This window comes from Falco peregrinus, chromosome 4 (genome assembly GCF_023634155.1).
Source record: "Falco peregrinus isolate bFalPer1 chromosome 4, bFalPer1.pri, whole genome shotgun sequence".
NCBI lineage: Eukaryota > Metazoa > Chordata > Aves > Falconiformes > Falconidae > Falco > Falco peregrinus.
The window spans coordinates 95,423,706-95,444,572 of NC_073724.1; the positions used below are offsets into that span (position 1 = coordinate 95,423,706).

At 41.4% G+C, this 20,867-nt stretch overlaps 1 long non-coding RNA gene across 1 annotated transcript; it reads right to left on the bottom strand.

Moving 5' to 3' along the window:
- Positions 1-401: 401 nt before the first annotated feature.
- On the bottom strand, positions 402-20,829 carry LOC106112726 (uncharacterized). Its single transcript, XR_001227188.3, has 3 exons — positions 20,740-20,829; positions 13,682-13,779; positions 402-852 (listed from the first exon to the last, which is right to left on the bottom strand). It is a non-coding gene; the product is annotated as an uncharacterized LOC106112726 (long non-coding RNA).
- Between the last annotated feature and the right edge of the window lie 38 nt (positions 20,830-20,867).

Sequence of the window (20,867 nt, forward strand, 5' to 3'; positions counted from 1 at the left end):
TCAGCTGGAGTCCATTCAAGCTCTTCATGCTCTTTATAGATTTTCACAGGTCAAAGACTGCTGCTGCTTTCTTCTAAAACCCAGGAAAAGGGCACTAATAGCTTACTCTGTGTTCCCAGAAAGTCTAGCGTCCCTGGATTTTAACACTGCCAAATCTTTGGCAGTGTTTGGGCAGATTGTTCCATGTAAGACTTGATTAGTTAATGAAGACAGGATGCTTGTTACAAATACAATGCTGACTTCTTTTAGACATTCACACTTAGCCACTCAGGCTATTGCCACGTTATGAGAAACGTCAGTGTCACACTGGGAGCACAATTATGTATTCTTTATTTTATTTACTGCCATTTAAAAATTGTGCACAAAATGTGCTCAGCCACAGGAAAAAAAAACACCCACTCAAAGTATTAATTACAGATTTTATTAAAAGCATACAGAAAACCTGAAGCGTAACCAAGCAAACGATCACTGTTCTCTCACCCTAGGAGAAGAGAGGAGGAGGGATTCCAGTGGCAGGGAGCTTAGTTGCTTTTGACAAGAAGGGAAACATAGACCTCCTAATTAACAGTGCAGTTAAAGAAGGGTGAGCAGCTTGCTGCCAAACATAACCACAGGGAAAACTGTAACTGCTGCAATCAAGAGCGTTATTTACCCAGTCAATAAAAACAGGCTGAAACAACTGACATAATGCCCTGAGTAACCATGGTCTGACAATAGGAAGTTACCAAGAAACATGGCTGCTGGTGGGTGGTTCCTCTCTCAGTCCTGAGGAGTGTGGGGTGACACAGGTACTGGACTGAGGGTGTCCTGTGTTGTATATGCAGTGGTGGACACCGAGCTTGGATCTCATCCCTGTGAAATAACAGAAAGACCAAAGACAAAATCATGTCCACATGCTATGAATATCCAAAGGGAAATGATGGTCCAAAAACTCCCCAGCTATTGAGCAGAGTAAACTTTCAAGCTACAGGTGTTGAACTGCGCTGCACTGTTCTGGATTTTGTAATGAATCCCAGGAGATTTGTGACTTCATCTAACCATGACTAGAGATAAAATGAGGGTTTCCATTTACTCCAGCATTTTTGGGGTCAGGACTTTGTTAAAGAGCTAGCGAGCCTTTTTCACAACCTTAACAGCATCTTCCAGAGTGCCCCAGAAAGGAAGGAAAATCACTTTTACAAATCACAATCCTAAAGTGATTTGGCATACATCAAAAAGCAAAACGATACTATATATGCTTTGGCTGACATTTACAAGGATACCAGAAAATGTCCCAGATTTACAGCTCCCTGGCTTTCCCTGGGCTACTCAGTGCTACTTAACTCAGTGTCAATGCTGAGTCCAGTGCTGTGTGCACTGTAAGCTGTAAGCCATTGATAATGGTCACAGCTAGCTGTGGGTTTGATTTTTTATTTCCCTGTCCATATCAGATTACCCAGAACACCTGTCATAGCCTCACATTATAGCCCATAGCTTAGGCCTACATTCTTGATGTCCTGATGTCTTGATATCACACAGATCAGTGACAAAATGTGGTTAAAAGAAAGCAATGACTACGTATTTGAGGAATACAGAATACTGTTCATCAGGTCACCAATTAAAGTCATAATGCATATAAAGTATTTATTTCTTGGCTTCAGAAATACTGATGCATTGAATATTGCAGCTAATATGTGATCAGATTTTCTCAGACTCTACCATACTCCTCCAGATGAAGAGTGCTCTGATGAGGAGGAAGCAGTGGTGTGAGTCAGACTAGCAGCGTCAATAAGGATTTTCAGGACTTTGATGCGAGAAAATATAGCAAGAAACCTAAAACTGTGCTGCAGGCAGGAGTTACATAGGTAACAGGAACCATCAACACACAAGCGGGAGCCTCGTTGTCTGCGAGAGAAGGTTTGGAGCTCAGCCCACTCAGCATTCCCAGAAGGGGACAGTTAGTACTGATGTAGATGAGCTCAACAAGAATGTAAATAAGGAGCCTTCTGACAAGGCCACGCTAACTGCTAAAAGGAAACAAACTGCTGAAGACATAAGACTCAAGGACACCAGGGTAAAATAATTGTGGTAGTGGGAGATTGTGACCTCCTACTCAGATGGCCCCCCCAAAGAGGGTGGATCCTCTGCTCAGGGAGCATGCATAGTAAATTTAAAATGAACTGTACCTTTAAATGGAAGCAAGAAAGCAGCTAACCAATAATTAGTTAGGAGGTGTAGACTTTGGGTGGAACTATAACCAACTTCACTGTATGAAATATGTATTGTGAGTAAAATCAAGTGTGCAAGTTAGGAGGAGCAATCCCCCTTGCACCTGGCACTGTAATAAATGCACCTGCTTTATAACTCCTTGAGTCGTAGAGTTTGATTCTGCACATCAACTTGGACTGACGTGTCACAGCTTTCAGCTCTAAAACTGCCTTTTTGATTAGCTTTGATGTAATCTTTTCAACTTCTGCAAACAAGAAAGCCAGCCAATAACTTTTGTGTCATGGCAGCTAAAAATAACAAGAAGCGTAATGGTCCAGGCACAATTAAAATGTTTTCCAGGTTTTAGACATCTAAGTACCTGTGTCCGCACTGAAGTCAGCTGCTTCGTTATTCAGACTGTCATTTCTACACAGCTCTTTGTGGACACAAAAGATGTTTCCAAGCAGATTCCCCATCAAGCAAGGCCCTTCTGATATTGCTTGTGCACACCCACCAGATGTGGGTCATTGTGCTGATAGATCCTCATTCCTCTCTTGTTTTTACAGGTTTGGCAACTACCTTAAGTTTCACCTCAAGCAAATAAGTAGAGGATTACACCTAGCAGATCTGTCTGACCTCATTTTCTCATCTGCACAGATGTGAAGTGAAAGTAATCTATGGAAACAACTAGATTTACAGTTGAGAAAAAAACATTAAGGGTAAATGAAAGATCTGACCCAGCTGGAAAATCTGCCTTTAAGTTCTTCCGCAAATTATTCAGGGTTTTCACTTTCTTAGAAAACAACTGGAGGGCAGGCTTCCCAGGTACCAGGGGCAAGGATAGAGCAATTAAAGTGTCTCACTATGCTCCCTGTGCCAGAAATGTAAACATTGCACAGTGCTTGCCATAAAGGCTGTCTCTGTGAGGTGAGGCTTGCCTACTAATGTGCGTTTGGTCAATGGGGCTGGGGAGCCAGACAGGTCAGTAGCCTTATCATATACCTCTGGCTACTGACTTGTAACATGCCTCAGCTGCACGTGTCACATGCATTCTGCAGCATGGGGAAGACGTGGAGACTGGAGGGAAGTGGGGGAAACAGAATATCTGCATAAAACCATAGGAAAGGCTAGTAGGAGACAGTTCAAGCTGATCTGGGTGTCCTGTTACTGCTTTTTGAACTTTCTGTAATGTAAACACTGGGTAGGAGACAACTTTAACTTCATACAATGCACATAGCCTTTAGTTGGAGCACAGCAGCAATGGCAACTGCTCACAGCACACATCAGTCTCGTCTGTAAGTGCCATCATAATTTCAGAACACAGTAACAGTTGTCTCCTAAAAGTATATTATTTCATTGAGTGATGAATGGCATTGTGAAATATTACCTATAATCAGAACCCTTTATGGCGAAGCTCATTAAGTTCATGACAAATCTAGTGTTGACAGCACTTTAATTTTGTTTTATTGCCTCATTTTATCTCAACGATTTCTGTCTCTGGTTTACAGTTAATAATGAAAGACAGCAGAACTGCACTGTGCTTAAGAATCAGAAAAATAAGTATTCATCTTTTTAGAAGTCCCCGATTTAGGCCATAGGAACAGTGGGTACTAGACAATGCAGGCACTGAGAAGGTGATTAAAGTTTAATAAAACTGTCAAGTGAAATAAACCAATCTCCTTGCAAAACATTCTGTTTGCCAGGTGCTTGGATTTTAGCTGTTAAAAAATTCTCTTTCAACAGTCTGTTTAAATGTGCAGCAGACTAACGTTGTGACTGCCAAGTCACAATTCATTTTTTTGCATGATCTGTTGAGACTTGGTAATAAAAAAGACTACTAAAACGACACATTCAGAAGCCACTATAGGAAGTGCTACATAGAATAAATGCACTGTTAATGAGTTGCTACAAACATATTCCTATCTTTTACTGTCTGAGTTAGGCTTTGGAGCCTGGTCTTTCCCCACTGTCTTCACAGAAGAGGTTCTGATTCTCCACCCATATGGTCACCTGCAACTGTCCAAACTGTGTGTCATTACCAGTCTGATTTGATACAGCTTTCCAGCATTTTTTCCATATGCATGTGATTATACAAAATCCAAGGCAGTGAGCAATCAAACACATACCTCCCCATAGAAAATCTATAGTCCCTACAACCACCTGAAACAACCTTTCACTTAAGTTCAGCACAGAGCTCTATTAAACTGTAAAAAACACTCATTATTAGTGGATTAATAATTATTAATTGATCTGCTGTGCAGTACCTCAGGTAACATTTTAAGAATTTTGTTTACAAGTTGTATTCTCCAGAGACCTGTAGGTGAATTAATACAGAGTGATTCATAAATAACGTATTCCTGTGATTCTGCCCAACGTGTCAGTGTGGGTACCATATGTCAGACCTTTCCTCTGCATTCTCCAGCAGCCTTTCTGAAGAAAACAGGTCAAACAACAAACTGAGTTTCTTGAAGGCTGGGATGTTCCTAAGGGATTCATGGTTTCTTTAATGAGAACATCACCTCGCCTCTTGCAAAGTTTTGCAGTGTGGAGTGCATCAGCTCCCTGACGCAGAGGCAACCCTGACTGACAGGAGAGAGATACCTCAAATAATGAGGAAACCATCACACCCTGGTGCTGCTCTGAATTAAAGAGGCAGTCTGGCTCTCAGGAAGACGAGCTTTTTTTTGGGCCACATTGGAAACACTAAGTGGCCTTCAGAGGGGAGAAATACTCCACTGAACAAATCTGCCTGTGCAGCTCCCACCGGAACAGGCTCCTGCTTTTCTCTGATATCAGAGGCAGCCAGTAATATCCACCCAGCCAAATGCTCACTGCATAGGAAATTAAAGGGCTTAAAGCTAAACCTACAATGGTTTGAGTGTCACAGTGCTATCCGAGATATCCTGTCCCTCTCCCTTCGTTCTTCCCAATTATTATTACTCCTCAAGCTTGGAAGTTATTTTAAATTGTATTGCAAGGCTCTTGGGAGAAGGCTGAATGTCTCGTGTGTCTGTATTAGCTCAGCTCCATGCGTGAATTTTGTGTTCAGCGTGCAGGTATTGCTAGGGCTAGTACAGCAATACACACACACATAGGAAAGAGCTCTCTTAACAGGAGAGCATTAAATTCCCCTGCAAAATTCTTCTTCAAATTCTTGTTCAAAACAAAGATAGAAAAAATATGCAAAATTAAAAGTTCACGTGCATGTCAGCAAAGCTTGCATTTTTAATTTTCCCATTACTTTCTCTGTGCTTGTGACAAGATGTGCAAATTTATACAAAGCTTTAATTAGTACTGTGTGATGAGAACTGGAAAGCTTTATGAAAACACCCATTTACAATTTTATCTGGATGCTCCTAAAGATAATGAGATAAACCTTATATTTTTCCTTCCCCTGCGCTTGGCTTTTGAATAATCCTGCCGACATATACTGTACCATGTGCAGCATTATCTGTAGAAAACCACTGCAAAATTAAGATCATAAGAAAAATAAGATATGCGGTATTTAAGGAAAAATAATTTTGTTTCTTTATGCTTTTGACAATGGTTTTGAAAAGAGTGTATTTTGAAATCATGTGGAAAAGAGTGTGCACAGACTCTGAGTAAGGAAAATGCATGACTTTTTCAGGGAACAAAAATCTCCCTTTGTAGCAAGATCCATATCAACCATCGTGCCTGGCATTCAGCTGAGTCTGTGGCCAACAAGTCTCACTGAGGGAGAGCCCTGCTACCTGGAGAGGGGCTATTCCCCCACTCTCTTGGTAATAAACCCCCAAGGTCTGAATCCTCTGCCTGGTAGTAGAGATTAGGATTGTGCCAATATCCTTTCTTTCCTTGTGGCTCAACACAAAAAAATCCCACCAAAAACCTAAGAAGAAGGGATACTGAGATAAAATAAATATTTTCAGGCGTTTGCATTTATTTTATTCTGCTACAAAGGAAATGTTGGGTTGTTTTTTTTTCTGAGGGGTTGTTTTAGGACCATTGAAAAGTGTGAGGAATGACAGCCTAGATTCACAAAATTGTCAGTGCTGTTGGCAGCAGGCTCAGGTAATAGGCATCCCAAGTTAAGATGAGGGAGGCTTCATGTCAGATGTCTCCTTGACTAAGAGACACTAAAGGGGACCCTGTCCCCTTTCTGTGTTGTAATTACCATACAGGCTACTCCCAGCCACCTCAGCTCTAGAGCAGCGGTCAGGGGAGACCTTTATAAGAATGTCTTCAATTAGAAAAATTAAAGTGTAAATAGACTATGACACTGGGTGATGTAGTAATTTCATTTTTTGATTAGAGAGAAAAATACCTTTCTTGAGAAGGAATTTCAGTCTAATAATCTGGCCCACCAGGGGCTCTATACTCCGATTTCTGTATGTTAAACATCTCTTGGTGAAAAAGCTATATTTAGCAAAATTGAGATTTTCATGCTCAGAATGCTGTCTAGAACAGGAGTGGTCACCCTCTCACTCTTGATCCGCATTGTCTCATGAGTCTAGAACAGTCCTCAGGCAGGAGATGGACCCCCCCAGGGGGCAGAAAGTGCTGAGGGGACTATTTGAATTCTCTGTGGTGGGAAAAAGCAAACCAGCATGTGCTGCTAAGGCTGCTATCACCACTTGCCCAGTGTAACCTCATCCTGCAAAAATGAAGTGCTGGGACCCTGGGAGAGTTGCTGCCACAAACTGGTCCCAAAGCTTACAGGAGATTCTGATATGCAGTTTGCAGGGTCAGGATCTTTTGGCTACCCACGATCTCGAACAATTTGTCACTGCTTCCCTTCCCACAGAGAGAGAGATGTTCTGGGTAGAAATGTGTATGAATCATTGCAGACAGTAATTTTCTCCTGCAAATCTTTTGCAGGTGGTTTGCAACAAGGATGAAGCAAACTGTTCTGGCATCACATTTGCTTCCTACATGGGCTCAACGCACCTGCTTAATCCACAACCTCACACACACAGGGTTCTTTCAGACTGACTTTTGTTGATTGATGGAAGATGGAAGAGTCCATCTCTCCCTCTCGTGCTTTTATCACTGTTTGAACAAAGAGTTTTATTCTTGTTATCTCCCTCTGGTGAGCAATAAAAGATAAACCACAGGACTTATAAAGTCAAAGAAAAGCTAAGAGATGTAACTAAAGAAGAAAAACAAAGAGCTGGCTGCTGACAGGCAGGTAGGCAAAGCTGGTGGGGTGCTCCACAGCACACCTCTTCATGCCTAACAGCTGCAGGTAAGGTGAGAAGAAAAGCAGCAAAAAGATTACAAGGATGCTTCTCTCAAGTGCCCTTTGGTCTTTGTTTTAGCATTTGCCAGCCATCTTCTGTGGTGCAGAGATCTATATCTAGATTTTAAAAACATCTATAGCTTTTTTCTTACTTGAAAAAAAATGTTTTTTCTCAGTCTATTTCCAAGAAATGAATATTGCACCTGAAGCTCTATATAGATTTTAGCCCTACTGCTCTAAGATCCAAAATACCTGGTTCTCTATCCTGCAGTCTTTTACCAAGTGACTGCAACATCTTCATAATTCCAATAGCATAGTACAACAGTGACCACCACACATTTCTTCATTTACACAGCTAGTTGTAGCACTGCTGGTATTAGCTACCAAGAGAGCTTCAAGCTGATGTACAGTCATGCTAATTAGCACTTGTGTACACATCAACTTGTAGAAACTCACACCAAAATTAAATACATGGGAGGCCACTCCCATCCACTGGAAACAGCTTGTCTAGGAATTCTTTCATAAGTCATTGTTTATCAAGAGCTACCTTCTCTATGCCTCTATTGTCATTTGTTTATTGAACAACACAGAACGTTTATATGCAACTTCCATCTGATTCTAGTCTCAGAAGTGAAGAGTAGATGAGTAATGCATATTCTTGCTTTACTGGCAGTCTCCAAATCATAAACCGAGTGTTTGTCCAGCTTTAATAAGAATCCAGTAAAGTGATAGGATTTAGTTTCATTTCCAAGAACACAGGCCATTATTTCTGGGAATTAACTTAATTTATTAACATTTGACTTGTTTGTAAAGGTGCTGTACATCAGGACCACCAAGGTATCACTAACGGTTTTCTCGCTTAGAATTTGCTTGAAGGACAGACAATCAAATTCAAGGTGATTGCTACGTGCAATTTAAGCTGTAATGCAGCCTCCTAATAACAGTTTCTATTCACTCATTGCAATGATGACTGCTGAGAAAGATAATACTGACACATGGTGAAGACTAAAGCAATAGAAAAAGATGGTATTGTCACATTATTCATTATTATTATGCCTTTTGCTAAAGGAACCAAACTGGGAAAGACAAGATAGAGATAAGCACGGTTTCAACACCATTTTTGGCAATGATAATAACATACTTGTATAAGACATTTCATTCAAAAGAGCTTTTTATACAGAGATTTTAATTACTTGCATACACCAGCAAAGGCATCACAGAAACTCAGCCATTTCTGAGGAACAGCCCACAGGGGTTCTACAGCAATGATACAGGACGAGCTGTGAAAGTCAGCTTCTCCAGCTGATACACAGGACTTGCTGCTCACAGTGACTCAAAACTGCAGGGTTAGTGCAGGTAGCTGCCTCCTGGCACAGAGGGATGGACCATGGGGGAAGGCTGGGAAATGCAAGGACTTCAAGTGTGGGACGTGGCAGGGGTGAAGTGAGATGGAGTTTGTCAGTTTTCAAGCAACTGCTGCTGGAGCAGCATGCATCTGCCCCCTGATCCCAGAGGCACAGCCCATGCACACACCAAGCCGGGCTGGACCATCCCGGTCCCCAGCTGCCTGGCGGGGGCTCCCCCACCATCCCTTGGGCCACCCAGTGCTCTCACACCTGCCAGCACCACTGCTAACACCCCAGCTGCTCTCAGCACACTGGTGCTCCACATCATTAGGCCATCATCACTCCAAATGTCCAAGAGTTATAACAGACGTACCACCTTCCTGCAGGTTTCCAAATTAATTGGTCCTTATTGTCACTTGTGCAAGGCATGCAGATACTTTGACAAAGAGAAAGCAGTGCCGGAGTGCCTGCTCGACCCACCCCCTGCACCACTCCTGGGCTTTCTCCAAATCCAGATGTCAGCTCCCGCAACAGCTGTGCTCAGGGGAGCCAGGAATCAGCTCCTTGTGCACCGGCCACCTCTGTTACAGCTGTGGACAGCCAGCAAACCTAGAGACTTTTCATTCCTCCCAAATTCTTGACCATGAGGACATTCTGATCTGATAGTTCTAGGAATGCTGACGTTTTAAAAGAGCAGCAAAAGATGTGGTTTAGAAGGCTACAGCTCTGGACCAACCTAGTTGCTAACACTTATACACAACAATCAACAGAGCCAAATCATTGATTCTTTATGGAATAGTTATTCAACAGGGAAACTGAAGAAATCGGTGTTTTTATCTAATACTGTGCATGATGGTGCACCTCTTTGCAACTGCTTTGTGGTTATGGTGCACTGGAGGCATTAGACTGTCTCAGCTCCAGCCCTAGAGGAGTGACAAAGGAGGATCAAAATATCTGCAAAGAGAAAAAGGCAACTGGATGAGAGACGTAGATTCAGCTTCTGCACCTGGGGATATCCTCACCCCTTCAGGTTTCTGAAAGACTGGGAAGCCTCATTCTCTTTTGTTTTGGGTCCGCACACAAGAGTTTTCATGTGCAGAGGACACCTTTCCAGGAGTCAGTGTGCAAATACACCCTGGTGGCTCTGTACACCTTCTTCTTTCTATCTGGAGATCGAAACTGCTTTGGTTTTCAAGGGCTTCACAGCAAACTTGGGTCTCACAGCGAGACACTTTCTGGGTTGTATGGAAATCGAATCACAAAGTATGAACAAGGCCTCGGACATATGTCCTTTTCTGCTTCCATTTTAAGAGCTCCTGGCCCTCACCAACTCCAGCTGCTATTGCTGCTCCTCAGAAAGAGGTTACTGCACAAGGTGGATAATTTGCACTGGCCAGCAGCTGGTGGCAGTAAGCACCGCACCATGCTTTGTACTTCAAGAACACACATGGCAACAGCCTTTATAACAGTAAGCACGTCTAACAGTGGAAAAGTGGTGGGATTAGCTGAGGACTGTATTCAATAATTTTAATAACAAATGTTTTATTCATAAGGCCCTATGACACTTACACATGTGTTTTCTAAGTAAAATGTTTCTTTTGAGAATGTGTCCACAAAGTAACACTATTGATTATGCTGATTATGGGTTAAGGCTTAAACAGTGTACTATAATAAGATAATTAGCTAGGGGTTTTTTGCAGTTAATGACAGAATTAGTCCAAGAAACTTCTGAACCGTCTTCATTTGATGTGGGTATTTCCAGCGTAATTGCTCAATCTGATTTAATTATACCACCTGGCTTCCAAGGTACTTTAGACTGACCAAGATTGACAATGAACACTTGTTAGCCCATTACTCTTAATAACATAAAACTTCCCATTACCTCATCAAGTTTGGAAAGTTTTCCTGTTTTACAGTCAGAAAGCGTATGTAAGCACTAGCCTGGAACAGGCTCTTTTTCCCTCCAGAGCCCTTACATTAGCACAGAATTACTGTTGCCTTGCCCAGGTAGTGCAATGTCCTGGATATCACTGAACTGTTAGTAAAACATTTCAGTTTTCCATACCTATATCGTACTGCATCAGTCATACATTGTCTTATATTTCCTCCTTATATGTGATATCAGCCCCACTAGCTTGTTTATGTTAGCTTCTTCTCTTTGTCCATCAGTCTCACGAAGTCTGGTTCATCACTCTTTATGTTAGAGTCACAGTTTCATTGCATCTTAATACAATGCTATTTGAGTGTATTTGATATAAACTAACATCTAGGATCATTTGTAGGTCTTGACATCAGGTGCTATTACACAGATTAGTGTAGTCAGTGCTGGCTAACAAGAGAGCAGAACTACTGCTCAAGAGGCAAGAATGGTTTTAGAAAGGAGTATTCCCAGCATGTATTTAGGGAAATGCAGTATATGCCATACCTGTTGCTTTAAATGAGCATTCCTATTTTTATTATTGATTTTTAATTTCTTTCCAGATCTTTTTGGCTATAATCTTTTCCAGAAGGGAACATCAAAGATAGGGCAATAGCTAACAACACCAGAGAATGTTGCTCTTATAATACGTGCAAAACCTGAGGCAGAAGGACCTAATACAGAAAATGAGTGCTGTGTCAGAGGTGATATAAGCTGTCTTACTTGTACGTATTTCAAACTAGACCAAAGAACTAGAAGCTGTCTCACCTCTGATGTGTATAATCCTGTTAAGACAGAATTCAGTTCAATAGGGATTAACTCAAATTTAGGTTGCATTTGGCACCCTAGTTTCAGTCGAAAAGCATTTTTTATACAATCACTGTTTTCACACCTACCAAATAAAAATGTCTACAGGAATTACTTCTTTTTTAAAGGCTTCAAACAAAACAAGAAAATTATGTAAGCCACTGAACTACCCATCCTTGAAGCCAGGAGAACAATCTTCTGCTCTTGAATATCTGTAGTTTTACTCAGGCAGCTTTTGAAAATACTTGAAAAATTTATGCAGTAGACAAGAACAGTGGAACAGGTTCTGCTTGAGTAAATATGTATTGAATATTTATCGAATTTGAAGTGCTTTGCAAGTAAAACCCAGTCAGAATTAGTATCTTCAAATACGTGTTTTCTGTAAATTAGAACAAAGTAATCATTTGAACAGTTCAAGAAGGGACATGGCATATTGTGAAGAAAGTGAATTTACCTTTCACCATTACAGCTGATACTGTGTGGAGGAGTTATTTTCCTGGATAATGCAAGCCCCTATCCTCCAAATGCATGTGCCTCCTTACGCACAGAAGTGTACCTTTCTCACGGCACCTTAGTTTTGCAGAGTCGCTGTTCTCAGCAAAGAATGGTGATCCCTGTCCTATCACTTATTGTTAGCTTATGCTAACAAAAGAAATTAACTACTATCTACTATATACCTGAGACATAGCTTAGAGGGTGTATTTTAGATCCTTAGGTTGCAAGTGGTGCCCCTTTTTCTCTGGCAGCAAGGCTATTCTGACAAGTTCCCCACCTCCACACTGCAGTTCATCATCCCATCAGGTCTGCAGATGTGACTGTGATGAGGACCTACCATGAACAGCATCAGTGGTGCTAAAAACTTGCCAAATCAAAGAAAAAGAAACAGTTCTTCACCAGTGGGTTCATTGATTGGTTTTTAAACCAGGATGATTTGACTGTTAAGGTAATTATGCCCTCAGCCTCTCTGCACTCCGCTAGTATGCAGACAGCATGAATTCCTGAGCTTTTGAAGAATTAAATTAATATTAGTTCACTTGAATTGCAAGAGGGAAAGTGAAAGGGTATTTTCGTCCTACAAGTACAGACTTCAAACAAGGTTAATTCCCTAAGAGCACGTATCAAGACCTATGCACATAAAAATCTAGACTTAATTATGCTGCATATTATATTTTCTTAAATATTTCAATAAATAAGTAATATTTGAGGGTAATAAAATAATTGTACTGGAATACAATAATGTCTCAAACACTGAGGGAATAAAAGGTATGAAAAATTTCTCATAAAAATGTAATCCTTGGGATATAACCTTGTTACTTGCATTTCAATATCATACAGACACTTTATCCAGCAGGTTAGAGTTCCCAGTGCTAGTTATTGGGACTTGTTTGTGTTAAATTAGCCCCAGAAGGATTTTCCTTGTAATCCCTGTATAAAAAGGAAAGATATTAAATATTTCAATTAAAATAATTTTGAAGTCTAATATACCTTCTAGAAAATTAAAAAAATACCTATTTCATTTCAGGAGAGTTCCATGTTCACTAAATTTAATACATAACTCTCCTTCACCCAAGAAGACTGAATGAAGAAAACAGGAATTTTACTGTAATTTATTTATACAATGGTGGAACAACATTCCAGTGCTTGTACTAGGTAATTTACCTAGGGAAGTACATAAAGCCAATAACAAAGAAACTTTTATTTAAAGTTCAAGTTTTATATATGCTTCAGGTGCTTAAGTGTTGTGGTTGCCAAGCTGGAATAACCATGAGGTATCTCTAAGTAAAGGATGCAGCCTTCTAACCTAGGAAAGAGGAATCAGCATAAGCACAGAGTGGTTAATGGGTCACAAATTCTCTACACACACTTGGACAAAATCCTACACATGTAGGTCCATTTACCACAGGGCAGTCCATAACACTGAGGATGTACGTAGGTGTCTGTACCATCACAGTCTCATTTTTTGCTGTTTTGGCGAATTTAAAATTAAATTCAATCATATTTACAAGTAATGTATTACCTAGCGTGTTTCCCTTGTACACTCAAGGCCAAGCTTTGCACTGAGCTCCCTATATAAGTATTAATAATGGAGCTGTGAACTTTCAGGTGACTTTTTCATTCAACTTTTATAGCCTCTGATTATGAGTTTTAATGAACTCTTAACCTTTGTTCTGTATTATACAGCTTTTGATTATGAAATTTACTGACCTTTGGTTGATATTGCCCATCTACAAAAACTCTGGAGATTCATTTCAGGTTCTGATGGCAGATTTCCTCCACTGAGCTGATAAATATAAATCCCATTCCTATAAACGAAAAATCACGGGCATTGGATTTACAGAAATAAAGAAAATTCAGAAACCTTTTAGTCTATGCATTAGCAAGCAAGGCAGTCAGAAGAGGGCTGTAAGACCAGAATTACTGAATAGAAATGTAATGGTGCATTTTTGCTAATAAAATCATGGTTAGAATTCACATTATGATTTCAAGTAGATATGTCCATAGTATAACCTTCACTGTTATGCAGAAATACTGAGAATAGGTTTAAGCATCTCTGTACTATCCTATAGTCTGCAGAATAGACAGCACTGAGCAAAACCTAATTTTCGCTGCAGTATTGTTTGATTTTAGGCTGACACCTCCGCACACTACATAGTTAGCCTGCTTTGCTTTCTGCAGTCTAGCCCATAAACTAGAGATAAGAAATTACAGAGAGCAGCAGAAAAGATTCTGTCAATGGTATTTCCAAGGACAGTGAACTGAAATTCATAAATAATTGAACTGTGATAGCAGAGCTAAATTCACCCCTGTTATAATGCCAAGGCCACAGCAACAGTTTACCAGGAAAGACAGTATGCCCACATCATCCAGGATCTCCTCTGGCTAGGTCCTCTAGATCAGGTTGGCCCAGTCCTAAAGGCTCTTATGACTAGTGTCAGAGCTGAAGTGGCACCTGAGAAAAGGCACTCCTGTTGGCTCTCCCTCTTCTTTCCCCCTGCTAGGGAGCCAGCCTGTCTGACACACAGTCCATGTCCATCCTGTCCCCATGGACCCTCGAAAAGTGTGTAGCAGAGCTGATTTTCAGAAGACAACACAACACTATTTGCTCTTTAATTTACTTTAATTTAAGGTTGAATGTGGCTCTGAACAGTCCCATGGCTTTCTTGGACTTCTCATCTGTATCGCCTGCTGTCTTTAGTCTACTATGGAGATGGCAAGCCCTTTCAGCACAGGAGCTTCCCCGCGTTTTTCTGCGTCTGTGAACCCCCCGCACAGGAATGTCATGGACAGGTAGGTTCTAGGAAATAATACCACCTCACTAGTAAATGAATATATAACTTTGCATATATTTAGAGACAATTTTTAAGCAGTTAGCAGCAAAATCAGTAAAAATAGCATCATAGAATCATAGAATCATTTAGGTTGGAAAAGACCTTTAGTCCAACTGTTTACCTAATACTGCCAAGGCCACCACTAAACTGCGTCCCTAAGTGCCACATCTACATGACTTTTAAATACCTCCGGGGATGGGGACTCAGCCACTCCCCTGGGCAGCCTGTTCCAATGCTTGACAATGATTCTGGGGCAGACATTTTTCCGAACATCCAATCTAAACCTCGCCGGGTGCAACTTGAGGCTCTTTCCTCTTGTCCTATTGCTTGTTACCTGGGAGAAGAGACCGACCCCCACCTGCCTACAACCACTGTTCAGGCAGCTGTAGAGAGTGATAAGGTCTCCCCTCAGTCTCTTTTTCTCCAAATTAAACAACCCCAGTTCCTTTAGCTACTCCTCATCAGACTTGTGCTCCAGACCCTTCACCAGCTTCATTGTTCTTCTCTGGACGTGCTCCAGCCCCTCTACACCCCCCTTGCAGTGAGGGGCCCAAAACTGAACACAGGATTTGAGGTGCGACCTCACCAGTGCTGAGTACTGGGGGACGGTCACTGCCTTAGTCCTGCTGGACACACTGCTATGCTATTTTATATATACACACATGTATGTGTATAATCTACATACCAGCCAGGATGCTGTTGGTCTTATTGGCCACCTGGGCACACTGCTGGCTCATGTTCAGCCGGCTGTCAGCCAGCACCCCCAGGTCCTTTTCCATCAGGCAGCTTTCCAGCCGCTCTGCCCCAGCCTGTAGCGCTATGTGGGGCTGGTGTGACCTAAGGGCAGGACCCGGCACTGAGCCTTGTGGAACCTCATCCAACTGGCCTCGGCCCATGGGTCCAGCCTGTCCAGACCCCTCTGCAGAGCCTTCCTGCCCTCCAGCAGATCAGCACTCCCCCCTCAATTTGGTGTCACCTGCAAACTTACTGAGGGTGTACTCGATCCCCTCATTCAGATCATCAATAAAGACATTAAACAGGACTGGCCCCAGCACTGAGCCATGAGGAACACCCCTTGTGACTGGTCACCAGCAGGATGTAACTCCACTCACCACTACCCTTCAGACTCGGCTGTCCAGCCAGGTTTTTACCCAGTGAAGTGCACATCTGTCCAAGCCACAAGCAGCCAGTTTCTCCAGGAGAATGCTGTGGGAAATGGTGTCAAAGGCTTTACTAAGGTCCAGGTAGAGAACAGCCACAGCCTTTCCCTCATCCGCTAAGCGGGGTCACTTTGTCGTGGGAGATAAGGTTTGTCAAGCAGGACCTGCCTTTCATAACCCCATGCTGGCTGGGCCTGATCCCTTGGTTGTCCTGCACATGCCGCGTGATGGCACTCTGGGTGACCTGATCCACAACGTTGCCCAGCACTGGGGTCAGGCTGACAGGCCTGTAGTTCCCTGGATTCTCCTTGTGGATGGGTGTCACACTTGGTAGCCTCCACTCAACTGAAATAAACACATGAACAACTGCCTACAAGAATGAGAATAAGTGAAGAATTCGCAACTCTGTTCATGCAGAAGTGTCAGCACGCAATAGTGTAGAACAAACGTCCAGAGTATTCAACTTTTCTAATACCTTCCAAGATGCTCCTTCAAATGACCTAAACAATCCACAGTTGTCACTGGCCATTTACACGGCATCTTATATCCAACAGCAAATACAAAGCAACACTACTTAGCCCACTTTTTTTTAATTATTATTATTTACAAAATACTGCTTGTGTTGCACAGAAATTATTTCCCAAGCCTACTTGTCTCCTCCTTATGCATACCCATACCCATATCTTACTGGTCTTACTCCTCTGTGCTTTTTTTGCCACTAAGCTCCTTGCAACTTGCTCTGGTCTTCAGCTGAATGGAAGCAAACTCTGTTTCTCATAAAGTGTCAGTCAGCCAAGGTTGCATATAATGGCAAAGCAGGGGTTTTAGCAAATTAGCCTCAGGATATTGGTTATCCTCCAAAAAGCTGAGAGGACAAGGTGGACCCAGCCCACAACTCTGCTCATAGTAGAAGCTCTGTGTAAGCCTCAGACTGTGTGAGCCAGCAGGGCCCAAGCTCCCCTGTCCCAGGTCTTCCCAGTCTCACCTCCATGTGGGCTGACACATGAAGGACTGGAAGGCTTATGCCACTGTGCATGGTAGCCTGGACTAGACAAATAAACATATTTCTTGAGTAGGGAGAAAAATGTGGTAATGTTCTAAAAAGTGCCTTTGTCCATTTAGAGGGCAAAGCAAGAGGTGGTGGGGTTACGCTTAATGAAGATAGGTAAGGCTTGGTGGGACGGATGGAAGGAGCTTGTTGGACATTCAGAAAGACTTTGTTGAATAAGTATGTTGTTCTGTATCTGAAAGGATGAAAATTCATATATCATCAAAACAACCTTGTAGCATTTCATGTTACTATCATAAACATATGCTTCCCTCTAATGCTGCTTAAAGTAGCTTCTTGGGATTTTAAGCTGGAATCTGTTTCCCTACTCATTGTGTTTACAGATTAGCCTATTATAGACATGTTCAGTAGCATCTGCATTTTACTGTACTGCATTTAATTGCTTTTGTAATGAAATAAACGAGGTTTGGGAGGTTTTCTACTGAGAAAAAACTAAAAGATCATTATAAGAATGATTCAAGGTCTGCTGAGTCAATGGCAAAGATTCAGTTTTCCTATTAATATCGCCTCAAATTTTAAGCAGAGTATGTAAAATGAATGTTTTTATTTTATTTTATTTATTTATTTACAAAACTCTCAAATTAAAATAATCATATATAATAATATATTAGCCTGTTTTGAAAGATGTAGACACATAATCAAATTTTTATCTTTTTAGATGAACAGGGAAATACTACATTTCGTACTCATTACCTGTAGGGCCAAATTATGCATCTCCAATTTAGAGACCTAAATGAAATGGATAGATTTTCAGATATATTAGGTATTCAAACATTCGTGTGCAACCCATTTCAAAACAGGACCATACCATTTAACTTACAGAGCAGACAGATTTTGCTGAAAATCTTTCAAATAGCCCTAGTTTTTCTCAAAGCAATGTGAATACTGCCATCTAGCTATACAGTAACAGTATATCTTTAGGCCAGTTTTGCTAGACACAAACTTTCAGTTTCAGTTTAGAATAGAGCAGGACTGAGATATAAAAATTCCAGTTGGAGTTCTGTTAATTTAAAAATGGTGTAGACATCATTTATTATTAAAATATAGTATAATGTTATAAAATACAGTTTTGACAGAAAACTGAAAAGATCAGAACAAGATTAAAATTATTGCATCTGACGGTGAGCAAGCTATTCCTTGTGAATGACTTACATTACAAATGCAGGACCTCATTTTTCAAAGGTTTATACATGCCTTCAGTTGATTGGGGTAACTAATAAAGTTGAAACCACATGTTTGTAAATTGAAGTCTAGATCCTCTTTCCAGTTTGAGATTCATCTACCAAAGATCAGGATTTCTACAAAACACTTTGTCTAACAAATACCCTTATTATTTTGATCTATTAATTGTTTGGAAACTGTTTATATAGAGTGTCAGCTGAACACTCAGTATTCAAACCGTACTCTTTGAGTTCCATATTGAGGAATTTTTGGAAGCATATCATTGCATGTTCAAGATGTTGATACACCAAGCATCCTCCTCAGCACCTCTATGGGTAACCAAAGGATGAAGAAACAGAAGACAGGCACAGGACTTGCCCTGATACTGAGAAGGACATGAATGGTCTCAGCACCTAGTCTTGGGAACTAGAAGAACTGATTTCCACAGCCTGTTTCCACACATCATCCACAATATTATGTACAGGGCTGTGCAGAGCTAGACTGTTGTTTGGGATTACACAGTGGATAACTAGAATCATTCTGGTTGAGCTCCTGCCCATCAATTTGAGGAGCTTGTACTTCGAAAAACAAATTGAGACATGTGACTCCTTCAACTTTCTTCCCTAGGCAGAGATAACTGACGTAATTACATGACAGATATGCCACCTAATTACAAAACAGAGTCTCATTTCTAAGTACAAAGCTATCGGGAAAGTTATCCACTTCTCACCTGAGAAAGTCTACGTAATCTAGCACACACACAGTGGCACTCCAACTAGAAAGTGAATCCTATCCAAACACAGACTTACCTGAAACATAAAAGGAGAGAAAATCTACATAAGCAGATGTCTTTTAGCTAGTATTTCATATACCCTTACCAAACAAGACACGCTGTATGACATCTATTCCTGCACCGGACCAGTTCACAGAACTGTCTAGTCCAAAAACCGGCCAATATCAGATTCATCAAAGGAAGATGCAAGAAAACATGTTGTTACTCACAGACTAACAGCCCTCAGACCCGTTCTAATTCAAGCAACAGGAGGTTAGCCTGATTTTCAAATCGTGAAGAGCTGACACTACAAGACAAGCCAGAAGACAAGAAGACACTACAAGAAGACTGCCACAGGCAGGGCCCCAGATTGCCTCACCTAAATGATTAGGAAAACAGATGTTCTCCCAAGTCATCTGTAACAAAATCTTGATCTTTTTTCTTACATATAGTATATCACAAGGCCCTAAATCTGCCAATACAGTTTTTGGAATAACTTACTTTGAAGTTTGGGTATGCGTATTTTTGTACACATACACAGAGCTGAATGAGAGTTACAGCTTCTTAAGAAATAGGGAAGAGACTACATGCGTTCAAGTGATTAACGCAACTTATCACAGATGCCCAACCACTCTTGTCCACTGAAAAACAGTAGAAAAAACAACACTTGATATCATTAGGGCTATGCATTATTTTTCAGTTTGACACATTAGTACTTGGTGGTGTGAGCCACAAAAAGCCAGAAGACAAGAATTTCTCTTTAATGTTCCCAGAGAAACAAATTCATGAGGTAAAATCAGCATGCAGACAACTGTTCCTCCACAACATTAAGAGCATTAAAAAAAAATGTTTAATTGTGGATACAGTGTGAGATACACTGCTTTGTAATTCTGCATTTTCAAGTTTGCATTTTTAATCTTCTGTGTAGCCTCCCCCCCCCCCAATAAAAAAAAACAAACCACCTCCAAAAAAACCAGGAAAAATTGCATAATTCAGAATAATTCATCATCGTCATTATCATTATTATTAGTAGTAGTAATAGTAATAAAAAAATCACTTCCAGGCTTGTGAAGTGCAGAGTCCTTGCCCCTGAATGGGCTCTTTTTTGACAGCAGCATAATTTGCACCTTTGATGCTAAAGGAAAAAAGGTGAAATATATTTCACCACCTCCACTGCTCTCTGCAGTCTGACTGTATGTCAAATCATTTTGGAAAACACATAGCTGCCATCTAATAAAGTGGCCCACTATTCCAAGTGTGACAAAGAGGCATGCTAGCACGCTTCATCAGCATTTGAATTTGTTTTTCCTCTGAACTGAACAAGCAGCACCTCAATATTGTAATCAACATTTGTGAATAATTCAAGTTCTGTCGTGCCCAGCTTCACTATAATCTGTTCCAACAGGGATGTGTTTAGCTATAAACCACCCAAGAGAAGAGCTTTGCTACCACCGGTCTTTACAGAGACAGAGCCAGGTATTTCCCTGGTAGTACTCTCTTCTGACCATTTTTGTCAACTTAATGTGCTGCTTAATTAACAAACTGAACTCCCAGTCCACTGAAGCTGGTACATTCTGCAGAGTCTCCCTGGTTCTCACGTTCCCGTCTCCATTGCAGCAGATCCCGCCGCAGCAGACCCTCCAAGAGCGCTGACCCCTTTCCAGAAAAAAATTCCCTTAGGCTGGACTCGAGGACCATGCTTACGGCATGCCTGAAGGCTGGGAATGTTACATGTGGGGTCCCATAAAATGGTCCAGGTTTTCTGTGCTTACCCGGTGGGTATCCTTATCCAACATCACCACACAGCGCATTACGCTCCCATGCCCCCCCGCTCGCCCCCGGAGCGCCGCTCCCGCCGCGCCGGCCCCGCCCGCACCCGCCACGGCCGCGCGGTGACGCC